Source organism: Chiloscyllium plagiosum, unplaced genomic scaffold, assembly GCF_037043375.1.
Source record: "Chiloscyllium plagiosum isolate Xiang-an unplaced genomic scaffold, Cpla_swu_hap1 HiC_scaffold_21, whole genome shotgun sequence".
NCBI classification, from domain to species: domain Eukaryota; kingdom Metazoa; phylum Chordata; class Chondrichthyes; order Orectolobiformes; family Hemiscylliidae; genus Chiloscyllium; species Chiloscyllium plagiosum.
In genome coordinates this window covers 26,817,809-26,843,950 of record NW_028270159.1, presented here as the reverse complement: position 1 = coordinate 26,843,950, position 26,142 = coordinate 26,817,809, and the positions used below count along the sequence as shown (strand labels likewise).

At 40.8% G+C, this 26,142-nt stretch overlaps 1 protein-coding gene across 1 annotated transcript in view; it reads left to right on the top strand.

Moving 5' to 3' along the window:
• The first annotated feature begins 2,014 nt into the window (after positions 1-2,014).
• Positions 2,015-26,142, top strand: part of LOC122564836 (serine/threonine-protein kinase Nek6) — a 272,209-nt gene continuing 248,081 nt past the window's right edge. The window contains exon 1 of the mRNA XM_043720147.2: positions 2,015-2,108. The gene's annotated coding sequence lies outside the window, so the exon portion shown is untranslated. The remainder of the gene's footprint in view (positions 2,109-26,142) is intronic.

The window sequence follows — 26,142 nt, the reverse complement described above, 5'->3', positions numbered from 1 at the left end:
ACATGGAGCCCATATCACAGCCTTGAGGTCAATGCAGCCCTTCATCTCATTAGCTGGGCTTGTAGAATGACACTAAATTTGTCTTACTTCAAAGATTGTTCCCATCAGCCTTGGCATATTCAATCCAGGCTTCCCCCTTTATAGTATTGGACAAGCGGTGAGCAGAACCCTCATTGACGCACACTCATCTTCCTTCCTGAGATGGTGACTAAAATATGTTCTGTTGGAAAAGAGCCAACTCCCACATTAAATGGGGCTTTTATCGGGTAAATGGCCCTAACTGGCTGCACATTTCATCCATTGGACGTTCCCAACCTCATTGGTGATCAAGTTTGGGATATCAAGACAACGCAGAATATTGGATTACTGTTCCAACATTTCTTGACGCCCCCACCCAAACTCACTTTGCTGCCACATCCCTTGCTTCTAATAGCTGGAAAAATTCTCCAATTTTTTTTTAGAAAAAAGAAAAGTGATTATGAATTGTTGAATGAGCTTCCTGTCTGTCATTTGTTCTGCTTTGGATTATATATTTTCATAGATCAATATACTTATCTTTTTAAAACATTATTGTGCGTAGTGTGCTGATCACCACAAGCTAATACAGATATTGGGGGAAGGAACAATCAGGTGGCTGTTGCTATAAATTGTCTTAACCAACAGATACAAGAATTATAATAAAAATAATAAGTCAGTTGTCTGTGACTTTACCAAACATCATTTGATGAATATCTCCTTTTCCTTTTTACAAATAAACAATGGATACTGTGCTGAAACAGGGACAGTGAAAACTTGCTGCAGAGATTCTTAGTGGTCAGAACTATATTACATTGTGACAGTTGACATAGTAATAATATATTGAAAAAGGAACATGTGACCAAAATAGTAACAACTGAAAGTACAGTTTTTGGATAAATTATATGTACCTTAAGCTAGACTTTTAATAATACAGTATACAAATAGGTTTTCCAAACATTACTTTCAACATCTTTCATTAATTTTCATCTGATGCTTTGTTTAACTGAGAACAGGTTAATGCCTCTACACTGCCAGGCAATGGTTATGTTACTTTGCAGCTTTGGCAGCCTAACAAACCAAAGTGAATCTCTTACTTCTAAGTAACTTCATTATGCTTGCCTCACCATTTTGAATGCCTCAATGTTTATGTTTTAAAATTCCTGGCTCAATGTATCGGGTGACTTGGAGACCTTCCCGGGTTGAAGAGGTTTTTGCCTTCCATCTGATGGGGAGGGGAAGGTTCTTTGTTTTTATATAGGATTTCTTTTCCCCGTTGAAATACACCTCTTAGGCTTTGAAGGGTGAAAAGTTTATTGACACTGTAAAAACAGCTTACTCACCAGAAACAGATAACCTCTCAAATATCGTACTGATGTGTATTTCATTAATTCATTGAAAATGTAATTATAAGTGTCTGTTCGTGCAGTGTCATAATTATCAGTTTTGATGCAAATGACAAGTAAACATTTCCTTTCGATGTAATACATGTGAAGTGACTGTATTTTTAACTTCATGTGTGTTTTATGGGGTCATTGTCTTTCCTGTTCCAACATAAAATTCTTCAACGCTCAGAGCCTGAAACTTGTAGGGCTAAACTGGACAAATTACAAACCCCACAGAGTTTTAATAATGTTTATCTGGACCTCTAGATAAGTTTTGGTTCTGGTTTGTCCCAATATTTTTGCTGAGTTTACTTTTATAATCCAAAGATTTTGAGGCAACCATGCAAACGCATTGCAATGATTTTGCCCCACAACCATCAAAAGATTCAAACTAATTATGATTACCCATATTTATTGTCTCTACAACCTTTCACCTCCCCATAGCAATTTCAACACAGTACACCCTCTCATTTTGTATGTCGGTATTTAAGCCTTTTATCACAATTGGTTTGTTGAATTCCAGTCCCCACCCTGTAGGCCACGTCAGTCAGGTACTGTGGGAGTGAATTCATCAAACACCAATAGAAATCAGTACAAGGGAAGAGAGAGAGCTACATTAAAGTGCACACATTGCACAAGCCTACTGCTAGTTCTGATTACTTTCATGTTTGACCCGGTAACTGTTTGCCACAAGACACGCATTTCAAGGTAAGTGCAAAGTCTTTTTTTGATTAAAACAAATATTAGAATATTGCTTGCTATAAGTGAAAGAGGAGACCTGTAATGTGGAAAGTTTGCACCATGCTTTACTAAGGTTTTGTATCTGCACAAAAAAAGTGATCTTATTGTCAGCAAAATGTAAACAAACTGCTGCATACCCTTATGTTAGTAGATTCGAGAAGTGTTCTTAGGATCTGAACAACAGATTGAATTTGAACTCTTGCATCAAAAACTTGTAGGCAAACAAATCTCACTGAGAATGCAATACTAATGTGGTTTATGGTGTGGAAAATCCACTTTCTCAAGTTACCATTATAATAAGCATTGCACCTTTTCATTAGATGGTGTATGACGATTTTGTTGGACTAATGTTCATAAGTTGATGTAAATTGGAATAATGCTGTACAACTGGAAATGTAAAGCATTTTTAAGGTTCACTTGGTAAATATATTCCAGAAGCTTAGCAGTAAATAAGTTTGCATTTATGTTTCCCTTGTCATTTCTGTTAGGAATATTTAATCAGAGAAGCTTCTGCAGTACAGTTGCACTTTTCCCCATATTTATTTTGTAATAATGTACTTGGTGGTAATATAGCACATATTAATTATATAAGATATTATCATGATTTATGAAATGAGCAGGGACATAACTTCAATGTTGATTTTATCTTTACAAATTAAACTGGTGCAGCAGTTTCATGCAAATTCCAAGGAATGGTAAAAGTATCATACAACACCGTTTCCCATAGAAAATTATGGACTGTTATGACTAATGAGGCCCAGTGACAGAGGAATTCGAGAATAAAAATAACATGTAGGAAGATTATTTAATCAAAATGTTGTTTCTCAAACTGTACTGAAAAGAAACAGCGTCAGGCAATCAGGTACAAAATAATCAAAAAGGAATGTTGGAGGTCAACCAGGGTTTTTTTTAGTACATGTAGAATTAATGCATTAGGTTGTATAAAATACCAGTTGGAACTTAAATATTACTTCACTGTCAGCTATAAGAAGCTCCAAAACCACAGCATGTTGGTACCGCACAATATAATCCAACTGCATGGCAGGATGGAGTTGTGTAGATCTTATTTCCTTCCCTAATTTACTTAAAACAGGTAGGTTATTTATTGAAATACAAAAGAGGTGAGGAACTTCACCCAAAGGAGAAGCTAGGTGGTGAAAGACATAGCCCAGGACTTTCCTGTCAGCCGGGGTCTTCCCTTCTCCAAAGTGAATGAGCCTGCACACAATCTGGTGTTTTGCCCAATAAGCACTTAACGAACAGTGCGTCATTAAATGGCTTGAGGTGACATTTTCATCCCCAGCTAAATAACCAGACGATTACGGGGTGGTTCATTGTTGGAGTCTCCAAAGGGCTGTGTTGGCCCTAAAGGAGGTACCCGCTTCTCCTTGGCCCAACCACTATCCCGAGCAGTAGAAGTCATCAGACTCCATTCTTGACTTTGCCTGAACCCACTGCAGGACAATGGCCTTCAGTGACCATTGATTGAGTCTCAATTGATGCACAGGAGGGCTGGCCTAGTAGCTACCTGTCTCTGTGTGTATCATTGCTGTAGGAGCAGGTAGGTAGGTGCCAGGAATAGGTCCTGGGGCATTGCACTCAGCTTTACACTCTACAGAGTGTTACAAGGGGACATAAATTTAAGGCAGAGTGTTACAAGGGGACATAAATTTAAGGTGAAGGGTGGAAGGTATAGGGGAGATGTCAGGGGTGGGTTCTTTACCCAGAGAGTGGTGGGGGCATGGAATGCGCTGCCCATGGGAGTGGTAGAGTCGGAATCATTGGCGACCTTTAAGCGGCATTTGGATAGGTACATGGATGGGTACTTAATCTAGGTTAGAAGTTCGGCACAACATCGTGGGCCGAAGGGCCTGTTCTGTGCTGTATTGTTCTATGTTCTATGTTCTATGTTCTATGTTCTACCCCCTACCCCACTAAACAATCTGCTACAGGGAACAGTAAACCTCAGCAGAAAGCTGCACAAACTGACTATGAAGCAATATTTGGATACACAAAACTCTCAGTCAACAGGCCTAATTATACTTTCACTGTGTGTCACACATAGCTCTGCTTCCCGGGTAATTACTTTTTAATATTGTACAGGCTGTGCCAAAGGTTTGCTCTTGCCCCACACATTGCAAACATTAGAGTTTGTTCCGTTCCAGATAGCCAAGAGGAGAAGGATCAAACTGGAGCCCAATCCTTAGGCACTTTGCGAGTTTTTGTTTAGAGAAATGCACATTACTAACATGTACATCCAAAACCAACACACTCAGATTCAGTCTGCTCACATACATTGACACGCAAATAAGTTTGAATGCCCCAACTACTTGAACACAATGAGTGTCTGCAGTCCCCACTTTCTCTTACTCATTGTAACCTTACTGCCAAGCCTCTTCTAAGATGCCCACCTTGAAGACATTCTCCTCCTCCCTCAACAAAGATCTCAGCGAATCTCTCTCTCACTGCAGGCCCCAGATCGTCTCCTCTACCCTGAAGCTCTTCCCCCTAGCTCTGCCCCCACACTCTCTTATTTATCTCTCAGCGCCCTCCCCTCCCACCAAATTCCTGATGAAAGGCTTACGCCTGGAACGTTGATTTTCCTGCTCCTCGGATGCTACCTGACCTGATGTGCTTTTCCAGTGCCATACTTTTCATCTCTGACTCTCCTGCATCTGCAGCCCTCACTTTCTCCGCAATGAAGTAGCCTATTGTTATCTCGTACAATTGGTGATGTTTATCCATAAAGTTCTAATCAGAGATGGGACGTTTTACTAATACGGTTTGATGATGCTATCTCTTGTGTGAATTAGAAGTGCTGCAAGATTACCAACTGGACAGAGTGTCATATTTCTTGTTTTGGTACACTCAGATGGCTCTGGCTTGACTCCTGGGTTATTTTGAATGAATGCATAAACAATATGCTATCCTCAGAATGAGAGTAAATGCTGACTTTCTTTACCTTTTTCTTATGCAGCTGAGCACTAAAAGAAGCCCATAAACAGGACACCTCATCTCTCTCCATCAGTACACCAGCAGTCATGTGTGTTTAATTGAACAGCTAAATAGTTCAAAGTGTGACTATTTTGAATACAAATGCAAATACTCAATTTAGGTCAATTTGGGGTTAAATTTGTACAACCTTTTTAAAAAAACTGATAGTGCATACACTCAAGAATAGAGCATTCCTTCAATATGTAACTCCATTCTTGCTAGATAGGTGGTCAGGCTGAATGGAAAATGATACATTCCATACTCCTTGCCAAACTAATTTGTTGAATAGGATAAAAGTGTTTGTCACTTCTTTCTGGAACAAAGGTGGTCGTGGACCTTGTGGATTTGTTGGGAATGGAGAGCAGTATTTGTATTATCTTGCTTTGTCAAAAGAGAGAATCAGAACTTTGTATTCAGCTTGTGAAGAACCAAATTCCAATATTGCAATATTAATTGTATGTCAGTTATGAGATTTTAGTTGCAGATGGGTTTCACTTGAGTGCATGTCTTCATGCCTGAATATCCCTGGAGAGGGAGCATGTGGTGTCCACTGGCATGTGGCTGATGGGCACCATAGGAGTGGCATGCATCACCTCTCTCTCCCATGATTACATTTTAATTTAAATTTTGTAAGTTTTATTTGAATATTTGCTTTTCATTACAAATCTATTTAAGTGGCTATCATCTTTTAGAATCATAGAATTCCGACAGTGTGGAAACAGGACATTTGGCCCAACACATCCACACTGACCCTCCGAAAAGTAACCAACGCAGACCCATTCCCCTTACCCTAATAGTCGACATTTACCCTTAACTAATACACCAAGCCTACACATCCCTGAACATTATGGGTAATTTAGCACGGCCAATTCACCTAACCTGCATATCTTTAGATTTTGGGACGAAACTGGAGCACCTGGAGGATACCCATGCACTCATAGGGAGAATGTGCAAACTCCACACACACAGTAGCCCAAGGCTGAAATTGAACCTGGGTTCCTGGTGCTGTGAGGCAGCAGTGTTAAACACCGAGCCATCATGGTTTAATTTTCTTCTATGGTTTTGAGAAGTATATAAGGAGTCACTTACTGAACTGTGTGATGGTGGATCTGGAGGTATATATTTTTTACTCTAATTGAATGCAAGACTGTACAAAGATTTGCTTCAGCGTCACCTTTCACTATCTGGCTTTCTGTAGTCAAACTCAAGTCAAATGTGAAGGCAAAATTCACAGGAGCACAAATTCTCATTCCCTATCAGCAATAAATTAGCCCAAAAACGACGTGGCGAAATACCTTAATTATTTTTATGGATTACAAAACCAATTTCAGGTGGAATATTGTTGCTACAGGAATGAATTAAAGATCTTTAATTTTTAAATGCTAAACTTTTGCACTACGGATCTGGGTTTTAATCCTCTAGCTTTAATATTCATCAGCGTCTGATTATTCCAAAGAGCCAAGTGTTGCCAATTTGTATTAAGCATTTTGAAAGCAGCTAGAATGCAGGTAAAAGAAGGGAAGAGAGAAATTGGTGGAATAATTTCAGAACAAAAAAATTTGTTCTGAAATTAATTGACGCGAGCTGAATGATCTTTAATGAAAGGCCAAAACTCATGTTCAAAGAGTTGCACTACCAGGAGCAATGCCAAGCCCAAGAAAAAGAAAGTGAAACTAAATATAATTTAACTTCAGAAAAACTGATGATTATCAAAGGGAGTGAGTTTGTCCTAAAGAATTAAGTGTATTCTGTATTGGCCCAGCCACTCTCAGGGCAGCTTGTGCATAAAAATTCGATTCACAATAAAGCTTCCTCTATTTAGAGTCATAGAGATATACAGCATGGAAACAGACTCTTCGGTCCAACCCGTCCATGCCGACCAGATATCCCAACCCAATCCAGTCCCACCTACCAGCGCCCGGCCCATATCCCTCCAAACCCTTCCTATTCATATACCCATCCAAATGCCTCTTAAATGTTGCAATTGTACCGGCCTCCACCACATCCTCTGGCAGCTCGTTCCACACACGTGTCACCCTCTGCGTGAAAAAGTTGCCCCTTAGGTCCCTTTTATATCTTCCCCTCTCACCCTAAACCTATGCCCTCTAGTTCTGGAGTCCCCGATCCCAGGGAAAAGACTTTGTTTATTTACCCTATCCATGCCCCTCATAATTTTGTAAACCTCTATAAGGTCACCCCTCAGCCTCCGATGCTCCAAGGAAAACAGCCTCAGCCTGTTCAGCCTCTCCCCATAGCTCAAATCCTCCAACCCTGGCAACATCCTTGTAAATCTTTTCTGAACCCTTTCAAGTTTCACAACATCTTTCCGATAGGAAGCATACCAAAATTGCATGCCCAACATCTCCCAAAAAGAACAACAGTTTCAACTGTACACTAGTAAAGAATCCAGTGCTCCTGTAAACAACAATTCTCTATGTCCAACGCCAGATATCAGGCAGCCCCACTGAATGAAATCTCAATTTGGGACAATTTTGTACCTTGTGTTAACTGGGAACTGCATTTATCCAAGTGTTTTACTTAAAAGACTCTGACAACTCACTGACTGATGAGATTTTAGTTTCAACAATTTGGCGGGATTTGAATGCGTGTCCCAGAGTAAAAGAGGCAATGTCTAATGCATTCAATCCTGCATCGTGATAAAATATATCTTGTAACAAATCAATTTTCATATCTTCTTTTAAAATAATATGATGGGAACGTTTTTTTCAGCTTGCAATGGTAAAGCATGTAACAGAGGTTTTTTTTTCAAAAGCTGTAGATCTTTATTGGTTTTAAATAGGATCATAAATGAAACCATACAGTAAGAGGTCAAATATTTCCAGACAGTTTGCCAAATTGGGAGAGACAAGTGAAAATGTTTGTCAAGCCCCAGCGAGTGCGTGAGTTCCATGCAGTTATAATACATCTGTACTCACTAGCTTTTACTCAGCAATTGTTTCAATACATCTGCATCCTCATCAACTGGCTTTGTGTATTGGGTACGTGAGTTTTTTGGCAACTGGTTTCCAGAACTGTAAACTGGGACCATATTGCTTCAGGAACTAAAGAATCATAGAATCCATACAGTGTAGAAAGAAGCCATTCGGCCCATTGAGACCATACCAATCCTCCGAAGAGCATCCTATCCAAACCCAGCGCCCCCCACCCTGTTGCTGTAACACTTCATTTACCGTGGCTACTCCACCTAGCCTGCAAATCCCTACACACTTTGGGCAATTTAGTATGGCCAATCAATCTAACTTTGGACTGTGGGAGGAAACCCATGCAGACACAGGGAAAATGTGCAAATTCCACACAGTCGCCCAAAGCTGAAATTGAACTGAGGTCCCTGGCGCTGTGAGGTAGCAGTGCTAACAACTGAGCCACCATGCTGCCCAAAGCCACAACAAATATTTGGGAAATTTTGTAAGGGAATAGTTGCAATTCAGTTTTCATACCGATGCAAAGTAGTTTTATGTCATCTTTGATTCAGATGTATAAATATCGCTTGGGAATTGCCCTCAAGTGCACAATGAGGCCATCTCCTGGAAACCATCTCCCAGTTCCCATCAGGTGTAATGTTTTGGAAAGTGGACCTCCAAATAAGATAGAGGCAGTGAAAATGACAGAACACTTGGTTAACAGTTCCGCAGTGAGATAGCAAATGGCTCATTTACTTACAAAAGAGATGTCTTTGAGAGCAAACTGCAATAAACCCATGGCAATCTGCTCAGAATGTCTACACATATAGCTATGAGATTCCTTGGAACAGGGATCCCTGAGCTCTCTGGGTGCCTGCTATACTTGTATATTTACAATTGTTTCTATGATGTTTGCATCAGAACTCTTTATTAACTGCTTGTAAACAGGTTTTTTATTGCAAAAGTATACTTTATCCTTAAAAATCTTTATGTACGTGCACAGGTAATAGAGCAGTTCTGTGCCAGTCCTTGCATATAAAGAGCAAACAAGCATTGTTTGTTCTTCATGTACCAGAGATCCTTGATAGGATCCACCCTCTCCATTTCCCACAGGTTCTCAAGAATGCCACATGCTGATCGCTTCCTGGTGGACTTGTGGTTAAAGATGTTTTCCTTGATAAAATTTTCACATGGAACAGGTAATACAGAATGGTCCAACTACTTGGAGTATTCTGTGGCAACAAGGACAGATCCGTCATCTGCAGCATAGTGGACAGATAGAACCAAGTAGAGCATTTTACTGGAAGGAAGTAGAGCATTTGACTGGAACCAAGTAGAGCATTTCACGTGCTGGTACAGGACCTTCCCTGATAGGAAGCTCTATCTTTCTGTATCCTTTTGAACTCAGCACCAGTTTTTGAAACTTGGCCGTGGATTGACCCTTCTTGAGAAACTGCTTACTCTCAACTGCAATCAAACAAAGGAAAGCTCAAAGTCTTTGTGTTCTTGATGCACCCTCTGATAAGAAGATATGTTATGTTAAAATATTACCTTTCATTATGTAAGTTGTGATAAACTTAACTTATGTCTTGTATGTGCTTTAACTTCAAGAAAACTAATTCATCTAACTTCTTAATAACAACCAGATCTTGAAAGAAACAGGGTTGAACCTTGTAACTATATTTAGGTGTTTTTAGAAAATATAGAAAACTTTCACAGAACACAGTTATGGGCCCAGAATATAATTCCTGAGATTATTAAGAGACATTGGTTCAAACTGCTTTCGAAATTCTATTATAAAAGCAAATTCTTGCAGATCCTGGAAGTCTGAAACATAAGCAGAAAATTCTAGAAAGACACAGCAGGAATAGGAGCATCTGTGGAGAGAAAAACAGAGTCGAAACGCAACATAGTTTGTTCAGAATTTCAACACTTTCTTTATCTTCAGTTGGAAATGTGCTTGAGGGTTCCGTCGAGATTTATTCAACAAGGAGAAAAAAACAGTATAATCTATTTTGTTGACCACCTGAGTTTTCAACTGGAGGCCATGATGCAGACGGGCACCCACCTTCCTTCCCAATGCTGACTCTGTCCTGAGTTGTTGTAGTGTGATCTGCCCAAGGGCAGGATGTCTGCTCATTTTTCCTCTTTACTGCTATTTGAGAGTTTTCCATTTCAATCAGTAATATAACCCAGGAAAATAATACATAAGGTGATTTGCTATTGCCTTTCTCAAATGTGCTTGGAAGACACTTTTCCCGAAGGATCCTCCACTAATAAGCAATGAGTAGCTCTTTTGGTGTCACCACTAACAATACACTGGTTCCACTGTTGGCCATGGCTTGTACCCCTGTGCATTAGACCCTTACTTTGGCCTAGAGTAACTTAGAGTCATAGAGATGTACAGCATGGAAACAGACCCTCTGGTCCAACTCATCTATGCTGACCAGATATCCTAACCTAATCTAGCCCCATTTGCCAGCACTTGGCCCATATCCCTCTACCCATCCAGATGCCTTTTAAATGCTGCAATTGTACCAGCCTCCACCACTTACCCCAGCAGCTCATTCCATACAACTATCACCCCTTAGGTGCCTTTTATATCTTTCCCCTCTCACCTAAACCTATGCCCTCTAGCTCTGGAGTCCTCCACCTCAGGGAAAAGGCTTTGTCTATTCAGCCTATTCATGCTCCTCATGATTTTATAAATCTCTATAAGGTCACTCCTCAGCCTCCGACACTCCAGGGAAAATAACCTCAATCTATTCAGCCTCTCCCTGTAGCTCAAATCCTCCAACCCTGGCAACATCTTTGTAAATCCTTTCTGAACCCTTTCAAGTTTCACAACATAGGATAGGAAGAGACCAGAATTGCGTGCAATATTCCAACAGTGGCCTAACCAACATCCTGTACAGCCACAACATGACATCCCAACTCCTGTACTCAATGCTCTGACCAATAAAGTATAAAAGGGCAGGGCTGGCTGACCCCTTATGGTCTCAAATGGCCCTTATCAGTACCAAGCGTGCAGCCATTTACATTTTGGCAAGTTCTTCACCTGGAAAAGTGTACAAAGTTAAAGTTACGCTTACACTTCAGTGACGTTTAGAACATTTCACTTGTGACAAACATGCTGCTGAGGGAGGACTTGTATCATGTTGATTATTCCCTTCATTAGTGTAATGTGCTGAATGTTTAAATAAATTAAAATGTAATTAAAAAGCTTACAATGCAATTTTTGTTCATGAATGTTTTCAATCATCTAATGATTATACCAAACATTATTTCAAGTTTTATTGTACTATAGTGTACAGTTGTGTCAATGTGGCATTTGGCATCTGGAACTAACATTTCCTGGGAAGGAATTGCAGTCGTACATTGCAACATGTTATTTATCCACTGGCTTAACTGCAAGCAGCTGGACTTCTCTCATGTTCATCTTCGGCATTAATCTTCAGCGATTACAGCTGTTTGACTCCAGTGTTACCTTAAACCTCTTGATGGCCAAGTTCCACAGAGATACTGCACAGTTCAGGTCCTGCTGAACCAAACTGAATTAGATCTTTCTCCAGGGTTTACACTGAGCACTGCCTGATTCTGCAGTACTGGTGGGAGGTTTTAAATTACCTGCACAACCCCAAAGTTGACATTTGATTAATAACTGAAATGTGGAGGGGATTCGCAGCAGGTCAACCTTATACCAAGCTGATGCAAATCTCCTGCGTTGTGTTTCCAGACAGAGCACTGGTGTCAGAGGAAGTATTAAACTACATCAGAGTTACCAGCACACAACAGCTGAAAACACACACCCATGTGAATTTATATTACACTCTAAGTTGGACAATAATTCATCATTATGTTTATAGAAGATGAAAATTTGTCTTTGGTATTCATTAATTATGACTGTCATAGTGACACAAGACAAATACATTTCCAGCGTAATCTCTTGACAAATTAAGGGATCACAAACTAAAATGCTTACATGTGTTACAACTGTAATTCTTGTGCAAAGTTTTGTGTCCCTCAGTTCATAATGTAGATCCAAATTGTGTGACACGTCACACAGACAAAATGTGAGATGAAATTATTCAATTTGGAAATGCAGTGCAACTGAAGAATTCTTGAAAATATCAATTTTAGAACAAGGACATCTTGGTAGAGCTGACATTTATTGCCTAACACCAGTTGCTCTTGAGTAACTGGTAGTGGTGAACATTCTCAAACCATTATGTCTGTGTGATGAAGGTACTGCCACAGCGTTAAGTAAACCATTCTATGACTGGGATCTAGTGATGAGAGATTTAAATCTGTAACGATGGTCAAAATTTAAATTCAAAGTTCTGAGAATATTTTGCTTCCACATGCCATCATATAAACATTCTGGAGATCAATTCCTTGTGGAAAATTAACCATTTGAGTTCTATTAATGGAGCAGAAAGTATCTGCTGCTTGTTTTGCCAGTAGGATTATGTTGTTGCTTTTGTCTCATCAAAGTGGGAGCTCAGGGTCACATTAAAGAGTGTTTCAATACAAATGGTTCTGGGATGGTGTATCCCTACCACCCGTCTTTGACTTATTTGATCGTTTTAATTTGATACACCATTTGTGATTGGACAACTGAATCTCAGTGAGCAGTGCTGCCCTGTAACTGATTTGTTATTTCACCCTGAGATATAAGCATGTCGTCTTCATATATCCAATATGGATCAAGAGTTCACCTTGTCTAAAGTTGAAAAACTGTTTCTCACTCCAAAGACATACTTTACAACTAATTATCCAAAATTATGATGCTCCCACATGAGGAGGAAGGTATTGGCTCCTTTCTTTATTCATTCCATCCACCTCTTCATTGGCTGCAACAAGGTTAATTTAAAAGTTCAGCTTCTTTCCAGTTACTAGTGGCGTACCGCAAGGGTCGGTGTTGGGTCCACTGGTGTTCGTCATTTTTATAAACAACCTGGATGAGGACTTAGAAGGGTGGGTTAGTAAATTTGCAGACGGCACTAAGGGGTCAATGGAGTTGTGGATAGTGATGAAGGATATAGTAGGTTGCAGAGAGACATAGATAGGATGCAGAGCTGGGCTGAGTGGTGGCAAATGGAGTTTAATGTGGACAAGTGTGAGTGATACACTTTGGCAGGAGTAATCGGAATGCAAAGTACTGAGCTAATGGTAGGATTCTTGGGAGTGCAGATGAGCAGAGAGATCTTGGTGTCCATGTACACAGATCCCTGAAAGTTTCCCTCAGATTGACAGGGTTGTTAAGAAGGCATACAGTGTTTTGGCCTTTATTAATAGAGGGATTGAGTTCTGGAACCAGGAGGTTATGCTGCAGCTGTACAAAGCTCTGGTAATGCCACACTTGGAGTATTGTGTACAGTTCTGGTCACTGCATTATAAGAAGGATGTGGAAGCTTTGGAAAGGGTGCAGAGGAGATTTACTAGGATGTTGCTTGGTATGGAGGGAAGGTCTTAATAGGAAAGGCAAGGGCCTTGAGGCTGTTCTCGTTAGAGAGAAGAAGGTTGAGAGGTGACTTAATAGAGACATAGATAATCAGAGGGTTAGATAGGGTGGACAGGGAGAGCCTTTTTCCAAGTATGGGGACGGCAAACACGAGGGGGCACAACTTTAAAGTGAGGAGGGATAGGTATAAGACAGATGTCAGAGGTAGTTTCTTTACTCAGAGAGTAGTAAGGGTATGGAATGCTTTGCTTGCATCGGTAGTAGATTCGCCAAGTTTAAGTGCATTTAAGTCATTATTGGACAAGCAAATGGACGTACATGGAATAGTGTAGGTGGGATGGACTTCAGATTAGCATGACAGGGCAGCGCAACATCGAGGGCCGAAGGGCCTCTACTGCGCTGTAATGTTCTATGTTTGTGAATACAATCTTCTCTGATTAAATGAATTTACGTTTTAAAAGGAACTAATTTAAACTTGAAATTGTGGGTTTATGAGTTGCTAAGTATGAGAAGAAATAAAAATACAACACACATACTCACTGATTATAAATGACAAATTTTTTAACAAGCTAAAATTATATTGATCAGTCCGTGGGTTATTCATGAATATCTAAAGCCATTACGTTGGTTGACACCTGGTCGTGTTGGTAGTTGGTAGTTGAGCATTTGGTTCTGAGATTCTTGTCTTTGCAGGTTTGTTGAAATTAATTTCTCTTGTTTCCTTCCATGCTGACGGCTTCTAAAACTCAGAATGAGAGAGTTTCTTTGCTTCTTACCTGCAGGCTGGTCCACACCAGCACATCAGCCCACTAATACACACTGACTAAAGATTGCAGTTGGTTATAACTACATTTTTGTATAGCCATGGAAAGTTACTGCATAATCGTGTATTTTGTCTCAAGTCCACAGTCTGGAATAGAACCTGGAGGAGATATTTTCCTGCTGAGGGGGTAATTGATTCACCTTGATCTCAGGATTCATTCCCCCTGTACGTCTGTATAGGCACCTCTGCCTTTTGAAGTCTCCATCTTTGAAGCTTCCTTGGCATCCTATAATATTTGACATTCTAGGAGTTTACACAGAATCTTTAATCATTCAGTTAATTCCATTTTTAGAAGTTAGACTATCAGTGAGACTTGGCTTGCTGTCTTTGTTTTTTTTTAAAGAAACACCTCTCTTGTCCAAACGTTGAGTACGTCCATCAGTAATTTGTAGTTCTGAACCATCTTCATGACTCCTGTTTATTAATCTCAGCAGCACACTTTCTTGAGCTGTCTATATTGATGATAAAACACATGCAAGAATTCCAAATTAGTCCAGGAATGAAGAGGAGTACCTCTGCAGACCAAAAACAAAGGGAATAGAGGACTCAGCCTGTTCAATGGATGTGAGATGTAGATTGGGTGCCAGCATCATATGAAGAAACAAAGTGTTGCCACTCAAGGTCAACACATTGCCTATTACTCATTGCCCTTGAAAAGGTGGTATTAAGACGCTTTCTTGAATTACTTCAGTAATTTAGTGTGGTGAATAAACTTGCATTGAGCTGTTAGGTCGTATTTTGACTCTGCAACAGGAATGACAACAAATTTCTAAGTCAGGATAATGTGTCTTGAAAGTGTTGATGTTCCCATGTTTCTGCTGTCTTTGTCCTTCTAGATACTGGAAGTCATTTATTTGACAGGTTCTGCCAAAGAGACCCTGCAGTGAATCCTCTAGAGCAAATAGTGCATTCTATATGTATGTTGCACTAGTGGAGAAAGCTTTTTTTTATGTTGGTGAATGTAATGTTGGTTAAGTGGGTTCCTCTGTCTTGGTTAATGTCAATCTTCCTGAGTACTGTTGAAAATGCACTTATAGATGGTGGACAGGCTTTGGAGTATCAGGAGAGGAATCACTTGCTCTTGAATATCTGGCCCATTTGACCACAGTAGTTAAGTGGCTGGTCCAATTATGTTTCTCATCAATAGTGATGCCAGTATGTTAGCAGTGGGTTATTACGCAATGGCAATGCTGTCAGATGTCAAGGGGAGATGGTTAGATTCCCTTTGGTTGGAGATGGTCATTGCTTGGCAGTTGAGTGACATGAATGTTTCTTTTTATCACTTAACAGTCCTGTAATGATAACTGGTTTAATATTTGGGTTTGATTGAGAAATGAATAGAATACACTGAACTTAAAAAAAAAATTAAAGGAAAAGAGTAGGATTTGACCATGAAAAACACCACCATTGTAGCTTGAAGAAAAATTATATACCTAAAAGGTGACATTTTGTTCAAATGATCATTAGATATTCCATGGTAATATTCAGAAGTCTGTTCTGTGTCTTGACCAACCCTCTTTGCTCAAATAATCTTCCAAAAGTCAATGAATTGACTTTTCATTTCACTGCATTTTATGAGACATGCAATGTACTGACTCTTTATTTTCCCTTACAAAACAACAATAATATATGAAATGCGTTCAGATGTTCTCAGAAACATAAATAATATATAAATGGAAGTTCTTTCTTTTGTTGTACATTGTTACACAGTGGGAATATGGGAGCAAATAAATCATATCAGAGCTGATGTACTGAAATAATTAACTGCTAGTAGTTCTCCTATGGCACTATTGATGGGTGGGCTGGAGAGTGAAGCACCCTGGAGATGTTTTAAAGTTAAAACTGAATTGTGTATAAAATTGCCTGTTCTTTACACGCCCTGCAAAAGTCTTGTGCTGAAGTGATTTAAATGGACAAATTTGTAATTGTGGATATACCCCTGAGGTAAGTAAGAAGGCAATTGTAGCTCCTTGTAAATTTATGTCTCCACAGCAAAAGACCCCAGTATGAAAAGACAGTCCTTGTCCTAACTCAAAGAACTGTGTACATCTATTTGATGTATGGCATTTTGAAATGGGTATGGGACCACTTTCTCCTTCACCCTTTGTATCATAAATTGACATAGGGGCTTACCTATATCTTATAGAACCTGCCAGAGGAAAGTAAATGTCAGGAAATGAGGCATTTTGTGGAATGTGTGGCAGGTGCCTTCCATTATTTTACTATCCAAGCACTGAAAGGTGAAAATGACGTACTGTGACAAAACCTTTGGATGAATGTCAGACTATAAACATTTTATAATTGGTTGACTCAAGGATGACACATGATGGTGTTTATCGTAATTCCAGTGATGTACCAGAGTATTAAATTATGGAATGCACAGTACAAACATATGATAGATGGCTTTATGGCTAAAGTGGAGCTGTATTTATGAATAACATTTTTAAAACCAGTTGTAAGCTACGATCTGAAACAGTTCAGAATTGTTGTCTAGGTAGGAAACTTTGTGGATTGGAATGTGTTTTGTTGCTTTCAATTCAAAACTGAAGATTGGTTTGCTTGTGTTACAAAGTATGAAAACTCTGCATCATTTAAAATTATATTTTATATGTATGTATATTAACTGGAACAAAATATAATTTACCTGCATTTCAAAGAAACTGAAAATTAACATAAATATGGTGAAAATAGGTTTGTAAAGAAAAGGGTTATGGAACAGATTCATGTAAATAAGTAATGAAAGAGAGAGCCATTACATTCTGAGTAAAGGATGAGCGAGTTTTATTATTAGGCAGCACTGCAGTTTAATTCAATAAGAATAAACTGTTCTGTGTTTTTTTTTAATGGAGCCTGCAGGTCATGAGAAAATATTTGATTTAACTGTTACATTCTACTATACTGTTTTACTTTTGCCAGTGTAGAATTTGTAAATTGTTGTTTCAAGTTTTGTCTGAGGCTCATCCTCAGAGGCTGACTCCTCCCCTTCAAACCCCTCCCCTTCAGAACTGCTGCCATTAAATACCACCTCTCAAAAAAAAACCCACCCTTGGTCCCTCTGGCCTCCCAAAGTGTCATTTCAGATTCCATCTCTGTTTCCTCACTAAAGTCCTTCAATGTACTTTCACCTTCAAAATTGTGCCTATCTATCCTACAACTCCAAACTTGAACTACTCCAGCATAACACTGAAACTGTGTCTGAATTATAAACAACATTATATAAAACTGTGACTCTTTTAAATTTTCCCTCCTCTTTCATCCCAATCTCTTTACTGCCTTATCAATGTCAGCTTCCTCGAATGGAACTGCTCCATTTTTTTACAATTGAGTTTAACTGCATTTGTTTGATTCCAATCTGATGTTACCTACTTGTAGTCATAAAAGCTCCTGTAATAGTGTCTTTTCTGAACCCTACAGCATCATTCTGAATCAGCCAAAAATCTATTTCTTGACTTGTAATTCTGAGCTACATGTTGATCTTGACATCAGTTAAGATTAAATCAGGTTTGATATGTACACTGATATTGCACAGCTACATCTCAAGACCTTGCCTACCTTGTTGTCAGATTGCTTGCATTGTAGCCAAACCTGAAGGAGGCACAGTTTGTCACCTCAGGTTGAACTAGAGTATTTGCAACATTGGATTATTACCTGGAGAGGAAGAATTTTCAGTGCTATAGTTATAAGGCAAGGGTATGGTACTAACTGAATTACTTTTGTACTGGGTTAGAGTGGTCCTGGAAAAGCACAGCAGGTCAGGCAGCATCTGAGGAGCAGGAAAATCGATGTTTCAGCAAAAGCCCTTCATCAGGAATAGAGTGGAGAGATAAATGAGAGGGAGGTGGGGGTGGGAAGAAAGTAGCATAGAGTACAATAGGTGAATGGGGGTGGGGTTGGAGGTGATAGGTCAGAGAGGAGGGTGGAGTGGATAGGTGGAAAGGAAGATAGGCAGGTAGGACAGGTCATGAGGGCGGTGCTGAGCTGGAAGGTTGGAACTGGGGTGAGGTGGGGGAAGGGGAAATGAGGAAACTGGTGAAATCTACATTGATGCCCTGGGGTTGAAAAAGTGTTCCGAGGCAGAAGATGAGGCGTTCTTCCTCCAGGCGTCGGGTGGTGAGGGGGCGGGGGTGGAGGAGGCCCAGGACCTGCATGTCCTCGGCAGAGTGGGAGGGGGAGTTGAAATGTTGGGCCACAGGGCGGTGGTGTTGATTGGTGCGGGTGTCCCGGAGATGTTCCCTAAAGCGCTCTCCTCGGAGGCCTCCAGTCTCCCTAATGTAGAGGAGACTGCATCGGGAGCAACGGATACAATAAATGATATTGGTGGATGTGCAGGTAAAACTCTGATGGATGTGGAAGGCTCCTTTGGGGCCTTGGATGGAGGTGAGGGAGGAGGCGTGGGCACAGGTTTTGCAATTCCTGCGGTGGCAGGGGAAGGTGCCAGGAAGGGAGGGTGGGTTGTTGGGGGGCGTGGACCTGACCAGGTAGTCACGGAGGGAACAGTCTTTGCGGAAAGCGGAAATGGGTGGGGAGGGAAATATATCCCTGGTGGTGGGGTCCATTTGGATGTGGTGGAAATGTCGTCGGATTATATGATTTATGCAAAGATTGGTGGGGTGGAAGGTGAGCACCAGGGGGGGTTCTGTCCTTGTTACGGTTGGAAGGGTGGGGTTTGAGGGCGGAGGGGCGGGATGTGGACGAGATGCATTGGAGGGCATCTTTAACCACATGGGAAGGGAAATTGCGGTCTCTAAAGAAGGAGGCCATCTGGTGAGTTCTGTGGTGGAACTGGTCCTCCTGGGAGCAGATGCGGCAGAGGCGGAGGAATTGGGAATACGGGATGGCATTTTTACAAGAGGTAGGGTCGGAAGAGGTGTAATCCAGGTAGCTGTGGGGGTCGGTGGGTTTGTAAAAAATGTCAGTGACAAGTGGGTCATCATTAATAGAGATAGAGAAGTCCAGGAAAGGGAGGGAGGTGTCAGAGATGGTCCGGGTGAATGTAAGGTTGGGCTGGAATGTGTTGGTGAAGTTGTTGAATTGCTCAATCTCCTCGGGGGAGCACGAGGTGGTGCCAATGCAGTTATCAACGTAGCGGAGGAAGAGGTGGGAAGTGGTAACTACAGAAGATGGACTGTTCTACGTAGCCGACAGAGACAGGCATAGCTGGGGCCCATATGGGTGCCCATGGCTACTCCTTTGGTCTGGAGGAAGTGGGAGGATTCGAAGGAGAAATCGTTAAGGGTGAAGACCAATTCAGCCAAACGAATGAGCGTGCCGGTGGAAGGGTACCTTTGGGGATGTCGGGAGAGGAAGAAATGGAGGGCTTGGAGGCCCTAGTCATGGCAGATGGAGGTGTAGAGGGATTGGATATCCATGGTGACCTTTTGTACTGACCTAGCACAGACATAATGGGTTGAAAGGTCTCTTTAATGTGCTTTAACCTTTCTGTAATTCTATGTTTCCATTACCAATTTGACCCTGAGGTGAGCTTCAGACCCTTTCCTTTCTCTCATGGAGATTGCCTAGTTTCAATCTCTGCAACATTGACTCAGTTCTATCCATAGATGACTGAAACACTTGTTGATAACTTTCTTACCTGTAGACTCAACCACTACAACTCTTCCCAGACAAATCTCCCATCTTCCTTCTTTCAAAAAGTAAACAAATCTCATTTTGTAACAAAGTCAAAATCCTGCTCCCTGTCATTGACCCACAAATGCTCCGAATCCACCAAAGCCTTGAATTTTAAAATTTTCATTTTCCTTTTCATAACTCTCCATATTCCCATCCCTCATTGCTTTTGTAACATTGTCAGCTCTTTAAGTAATTTGTGTTCCTCCAACTCAGGCCTTCTATTATCTGACTCGAGATTGGCAGCTGTGCCTTCATTCAGGGGTCAGTTAGCTCAGTTGACTGGACGGTTGGTTTTCGATGCACAACAACACCACCAGCACCTCTCCAGTTCCTGCATTGACCGGATTCTCATGAATTCCCTACGATCTTGACTTCACCTCTTGCCTGAGGCATGGTGACCCTCAGGTTAAACCACCACTAGTCCTCTCTCTCTCTTTTTCTTTCTCTCTCTGAGAGTGCAGCCCTGTGGTCCCCTGAGACTATGGTGACTTCACCTTTCCATCTTCACCATCACAACTGAACTCAAAGGCCAGAGAGGTGGACTGACTTAAGACCAAAGCGGAGAAATTCCTTCAAAATTTCAAACAGCCAATCATCGGAAAGCAGTCTCCATAACCAAGGAGAGCTTTACATGAGTGGTTTGAAAAATGTCCCCATGATACCAAACACAAGCCAGTCATAACATACTAGAAGGTAAAATGTATTTGATTTGAAACTGTAAGTCTGATGCCCCAGTCCTAAAGAAGGGTTACACTTTACCTCCTGATGCTGCCTGGCCTGCTGCGTTCTTCCAATCTCCTGCTTGTCTATTTAGGCTCTACTATTTGAGCAATTACACTAGCCCTCAGTACTCTTAATTCTAAGCATACTTTACATTCTAATTGCATTTTATTTTACTTATTATGATATATAATTGTTTTTATGTGTCTAGCTGTTGAACATATCAATCAATGTGTCTTACAAATGTAGCTGCATTGCTGAAAATGGTGTGAAACAGGAAAATATTCCCGATGTTGAAATGAGAAGAAGATTTTGTTTTTAATGTGGTGAGTTTTTGTGATTTTCACAGCACAGCTTGAATGTGCACTGGAAATGGACTCAATGTAACTTCCAGAAAGGACTTGGATAAAAACTGGAAGAAGAAACATTTGTGGGGCAATGGAGAATGGAAAGTGAACCTAATTGTGTAGCTTGTTCAAGGAGCCGGCACAGGAGCAATTGATCACATGGGCTGCTTCTTCTGCACAGTATCATTTTAGCTCCTGTCTTTATTTTCTTTATTGCCCCTTTAAACAGCACCCATCCCCAGCAATTCTTCCTTTGGCTGGGAAGCACTGATTCCTCACCTATGGTGATGGACATCCTGCCAAGCTGAGATACTTCAGAAAAGCTGCAGGTAAGCTGAGACAATTCATCGGTCTGAGGGCTGTAATTGGAACATATAAGATTCCGTTTGCAGAAGGCAGGCATTTTACTGTATGCGCAACCAGACTATTTAACACTGTCAGTAATGTTTCAAAATACCCTGTGTGACAGCACAATCAATCCTGCAGAAATGCTCACCGGAGCTGATTACTTACTGAAGCCTATCTATCACCCATTGTTAAAGCTTAAAAATCACACAACACCACACAACTTTGTATACCCCAGTCCAACACCAGCATCTCCAAATCATGTTAAAGCTTAGTTTACCTTCCCGCATATTATACAGTGAACTGAGATAGGCCCAAGGCTTAAGAATATACCATTGTATATTCAACAGTTGTATTTTGTCTTGTGTTTCGACGTTTGTAACGCAACAGTTTTGTAAATGATAATTAAAAGCTTCTCTGTGAACAACTGGTTCTCTAAAGAGCAGTATGTCCACTATTCATTTACCATGCTGTATAGCTCCACTTCAACAATTCCTGATTCAGATTAACATTCATTCTGGGGAAATAAGGATTGTTTGGATATGGAACAAGTCATTAAAATTCCTTGACAGCCAAGTTGGTGATAAATACAAGAAGCATTCCTGCTGAGATCTGACTTTCAACACAGAAGTTTCTCGAGAGGAGTACAATTTGAGAAGAATAATGGAGCCATTCATTCCTTGCCAGGCTAAATTTCTGGCCTTCTGCATTTTTCAATAAATGTCACCGATACGATTTAGGAGCATTGAGACATGGCTGCTGTAGTTTCCAAAAATAATTTAAATGTTCATTAAAGGTAAAGATTCATGCCACAGTGTTTAAGGGAAGATATTATGCCTTTTGTTTGTCTCTCAGCTTAGTGAGGATTTGAAGAAACAGAAATACTGATTATTACCAAAGAGAATTACATAAATTAAGATGTAGAAAGGTGATAAGACTATAGCTGGTAACAAAGAGAAACTATTTTTCAGTGTTGAGAGAATGTGGAACTTACTGTCACAGGGTTTTGTTAGGAGCAAATGCATTGAAGAGGAAGTTAGTAAGTGCAGAATGGGAAATATAAAGATTGTAGAAACCTAGACATACAGAAAATAGTGAGGAGGGCTAAGCTGTTTGGCCCTTTGAACTTGTTCTACCTTTTGATTATGACCATGACTGATCATCCAACTCAAGAACCTATCTGCTTTTTCAACCATATCCTTTGCTCCCTTTAGCTCCAAGTGCTGTATCCACCCCTTTCTTGAAATCAAATGTTTTGGCCTTGTCTACTTTCTGTGGTAGTGAACTCCGCAGGCTCACCACTCTCTGGGTGAAGACATTTCTCCTCATCTCAATCCTAAACGTTTTAGCCCATATCCTTGGATGGTGAGTGCTGATTCTAGACTCCTCTCCACCATCAGGAACATCTTTCCTGCATCTCCTGTGTTTAGTCCTGTTGGAAACTTTCAGGTTTAAGGTGCTGATTGGATGAAATGAAGTAAGGTAGGATGACACTAAATTCTGGTCTAAACCTGTTGTGGTTTAAGAACTATATAATTCAACTGTCATTTACTACCATGTGAAGACTTTAGTATGACTTCACTGTATAGTTATGCTTTTTTTCCTGTAGTTAACTGCATTTATCAACACAAACATTTAAAAGTATTCTGTCATGGGACATGGTTGTCACTGGCAAAACCTACATTTGTTGTCTATCTACCTGTGGCCATTTCAGAGGGCAGTAAAAAAATCAATCACCATTGCTGTGAGTCTGGAGTTACACGATAGGTCTGGACAAGGCATGGATGGCAGATTTCCTTCCCTAAAGCACATTAGTGAACCAGGTTAGAGCAGTCTCAGCTGTCTGAAAGAACACACAATGCTCTAGGAAGAAGACCAATGCCCTTCTCCACTTCACCAGTGCCACTATGTTCTGTCCAATACCTCGCAGTCACTCACTCTACCTCTGCTACTGGCTCCATCTCTCGCCAAGGCTCATGCTCTACCACTCTCTCACTATTACTCACAACATCTTCTCCACTCATCCTCACTGACCCCAACCCTGGCACCACTAACTCTGCATGTTATCTGTGCTGCATACTCATTTTGAGTACTTCCCACCAATAGTAAAAGCCATACTACCTACTTTTTATCTCCCACAATATCTGCCTCTCTCTCATTCCAGGAGCAAAACAGCCCACAATAGGGTCAAAGTGTGTGGTGTGCTGCTGTCACTCCACTCCTCCACCCTTACATTGAGCAGATCCTGAATCGGTCTGCCTTAAGAGGGGTCTGGGCTTGCATAGGAGACGGTTCTTGACTTACTGTCCCAGAATTCCCAGAATGTCCCAGAGCAAAAGCTATCCCCTCAAATTGACTGAGGCTTGTTGGCAACTAGGGCAAGCTTTGTGGCTTTATCTCGGTGCTAAATGGCACAGCAAGACAGTAGTAATATGTCCCTGATATCACTGGCTGAGGGAGCACTGCGCAAAAAAGCAAGGCTGTGCTGTGAACTCAGCCGGTGAAGAGCACAGAGTTGCAGCCTGGTCCAGGCCATGAGCTGGGTGCATTTCCCCGAGTGCACTGTGTCTTGCTGCAGCATTATGCTGAGAGCTGCCTGTGCAGCCTGAGGTGCAGATGTGCACGATAAGTGGATTGGAGATATGCTGTAAGAGCTCATAGAGACTGGTACATTTTGGCAGCCAATATTGGTGGATTTGTGTTGTGCACAGTTTGTGCCCATGGAGTGTGAGCAAAATGTTCATGAAGTTCAAAATGGAGGTCTTTTGGAGCAAGTGAAGTGTTGAACCCATCAAGAACTCACTCTGGTTTCCATGTTGAGTTTTCCAAATAAGTAGTTTGTTTGGCAAATTTGGTAAGATCACAACCCACCATGAGTTTGGTTGTGATCAAAGCATTTAACAAGTAATAGTAAATGTCCATCACTGGAACTCACTGCTACCTGGCAAGACCCTTGCCACTGAGAAAAGCGCACAAGATGCAATGAGATGGCCTTGATGATGAGCTGGGGCTCACCAGGCATCTCGCCCAACTCTATCACTCACCTTGCCATAATCCATGGGAACCAGGACCATAGATTGTTCCTCTGCAGTAGAATCATTGATTTTTCTGCCAGAGTGGTTTAATCTTGTGCCTTTCATGTCTATTTTTCAAAAGGCCAAGTTACCATCAGAATATTAAAAGTTTTAGAGCATCTTATTCCATTAAAATCATAACATCTCTACTAATATGTCTGAAATGTGTGTACTTTTTTTTAGGTTAAGTGTATTGTGATCTGTGTGAAAATTGTTCTTGTTCGTTCTGAACTGTGGGATCTAGCAAAGGTATCTTCCCAAGTCAACAAAAGCATCAAATGAGTTTAATTTATTTATGATTTTTGATTTGCTGGTTATTATCTGTGTGTAAACTCCACCCTGTCCTTTGCTGATAGGGAAGACGTGCTGCAGTGAATTCTGTCCCTCTATCAGAGGCAGGAATTTCAGGTTTGAGTCAGGACTTGATGGTTCATAACACAGTCAAACAGCCTTCACATTCTTCCAACACACGACAATGGAAGGTGTGAAGAGAAAGAGAGAGTCTTGGTCAATCACATGTTGGAAAGAACATTGGTGATTCTACCATCAACATCTTTCTTCTATAAAGAGCAACTGGTTCCCAGTGTTGTGACCAATATTTATCTCTTAATCACCATCGCCAAAATGGACTATCCCCGGTTTTTTATCAATTTGCTATTTGTGGGAGTGACTGTATGCAAATTGATGGTCACATTTTTGCATTCCAACAGTGATCCCACACTTGTAAATACTTAATTGGCTGGAAAGTTCTTTGGGATACCTGGTGGATGTGAAAGGTGCTATATAAATGCAAGTCCTTCTTTTCCTGTTTCAAAGACTCTGTTTAAATCCAGATTACAGCTTTAAGGTTATCAAAAACCCTGTTATTACACCCTCATGTGCATGCTGTTGAACTACTGGGTGATCACAGAGAAGCTTGATCCACATAGGGCTACATTTTCGAAAGAGATAATCCAGTGCTAATGACACTCCCGCTGGAACAGCTGCCTGTGGTCAGCTAACCCAGTGTCACTACTTTTCTCAGAAGATTCTTTTCATAGCCATGATATGGAGGTATCAGTGTTGAACAGAGGTGGACAAGGTCAGAAGTCACATGATACCAGGTTATAATTCAACAGGTTTATTTGAAATCACAGGCTTTTGGAGCGTAGTCCCTTAATCAGGTGAAGTCAAGGAGCAGTGCTCTGAAAGCTTGTGATTTCAAATAAACTTGTTGGATTCTTACCTGGTGTTGTGTGACCTCTGACCATTCTTTTAGTAGATACAGAACTAAGCTAAGCATTCTGTCACAAAATGCCAAATTGTGGTAAAGTGAATGTTTGGTCTGCTACAATACCACTCAGAGCAGATCTTGCATTTGATCTTCGGAGTTAGCTAATGACAGCCAGGCCAATTGTGAGAAGGCAAAATTGACCCCCAGTGCCCTTTGTCTCATATAGAAAGTTAACATGCCTTATACTATTTTCTTTACTTAAGCCTTTCAACTGCTTTAATTCCCTGCAAAGCTCAAATCCAACCAAAATCTGAATGTTGTCCCATGCCCAACCAGGAAACAATACAAGGCAATTCTAGTCTCACCTGCAGTCCTACACTCATTATATTTTCAGTTGCAAAGATAATCCCTTTCTCATTTTTTACTTTTTATACCTGTTCGGCTGCTTAAGTGTAAAAGTTCAGATCAGGAA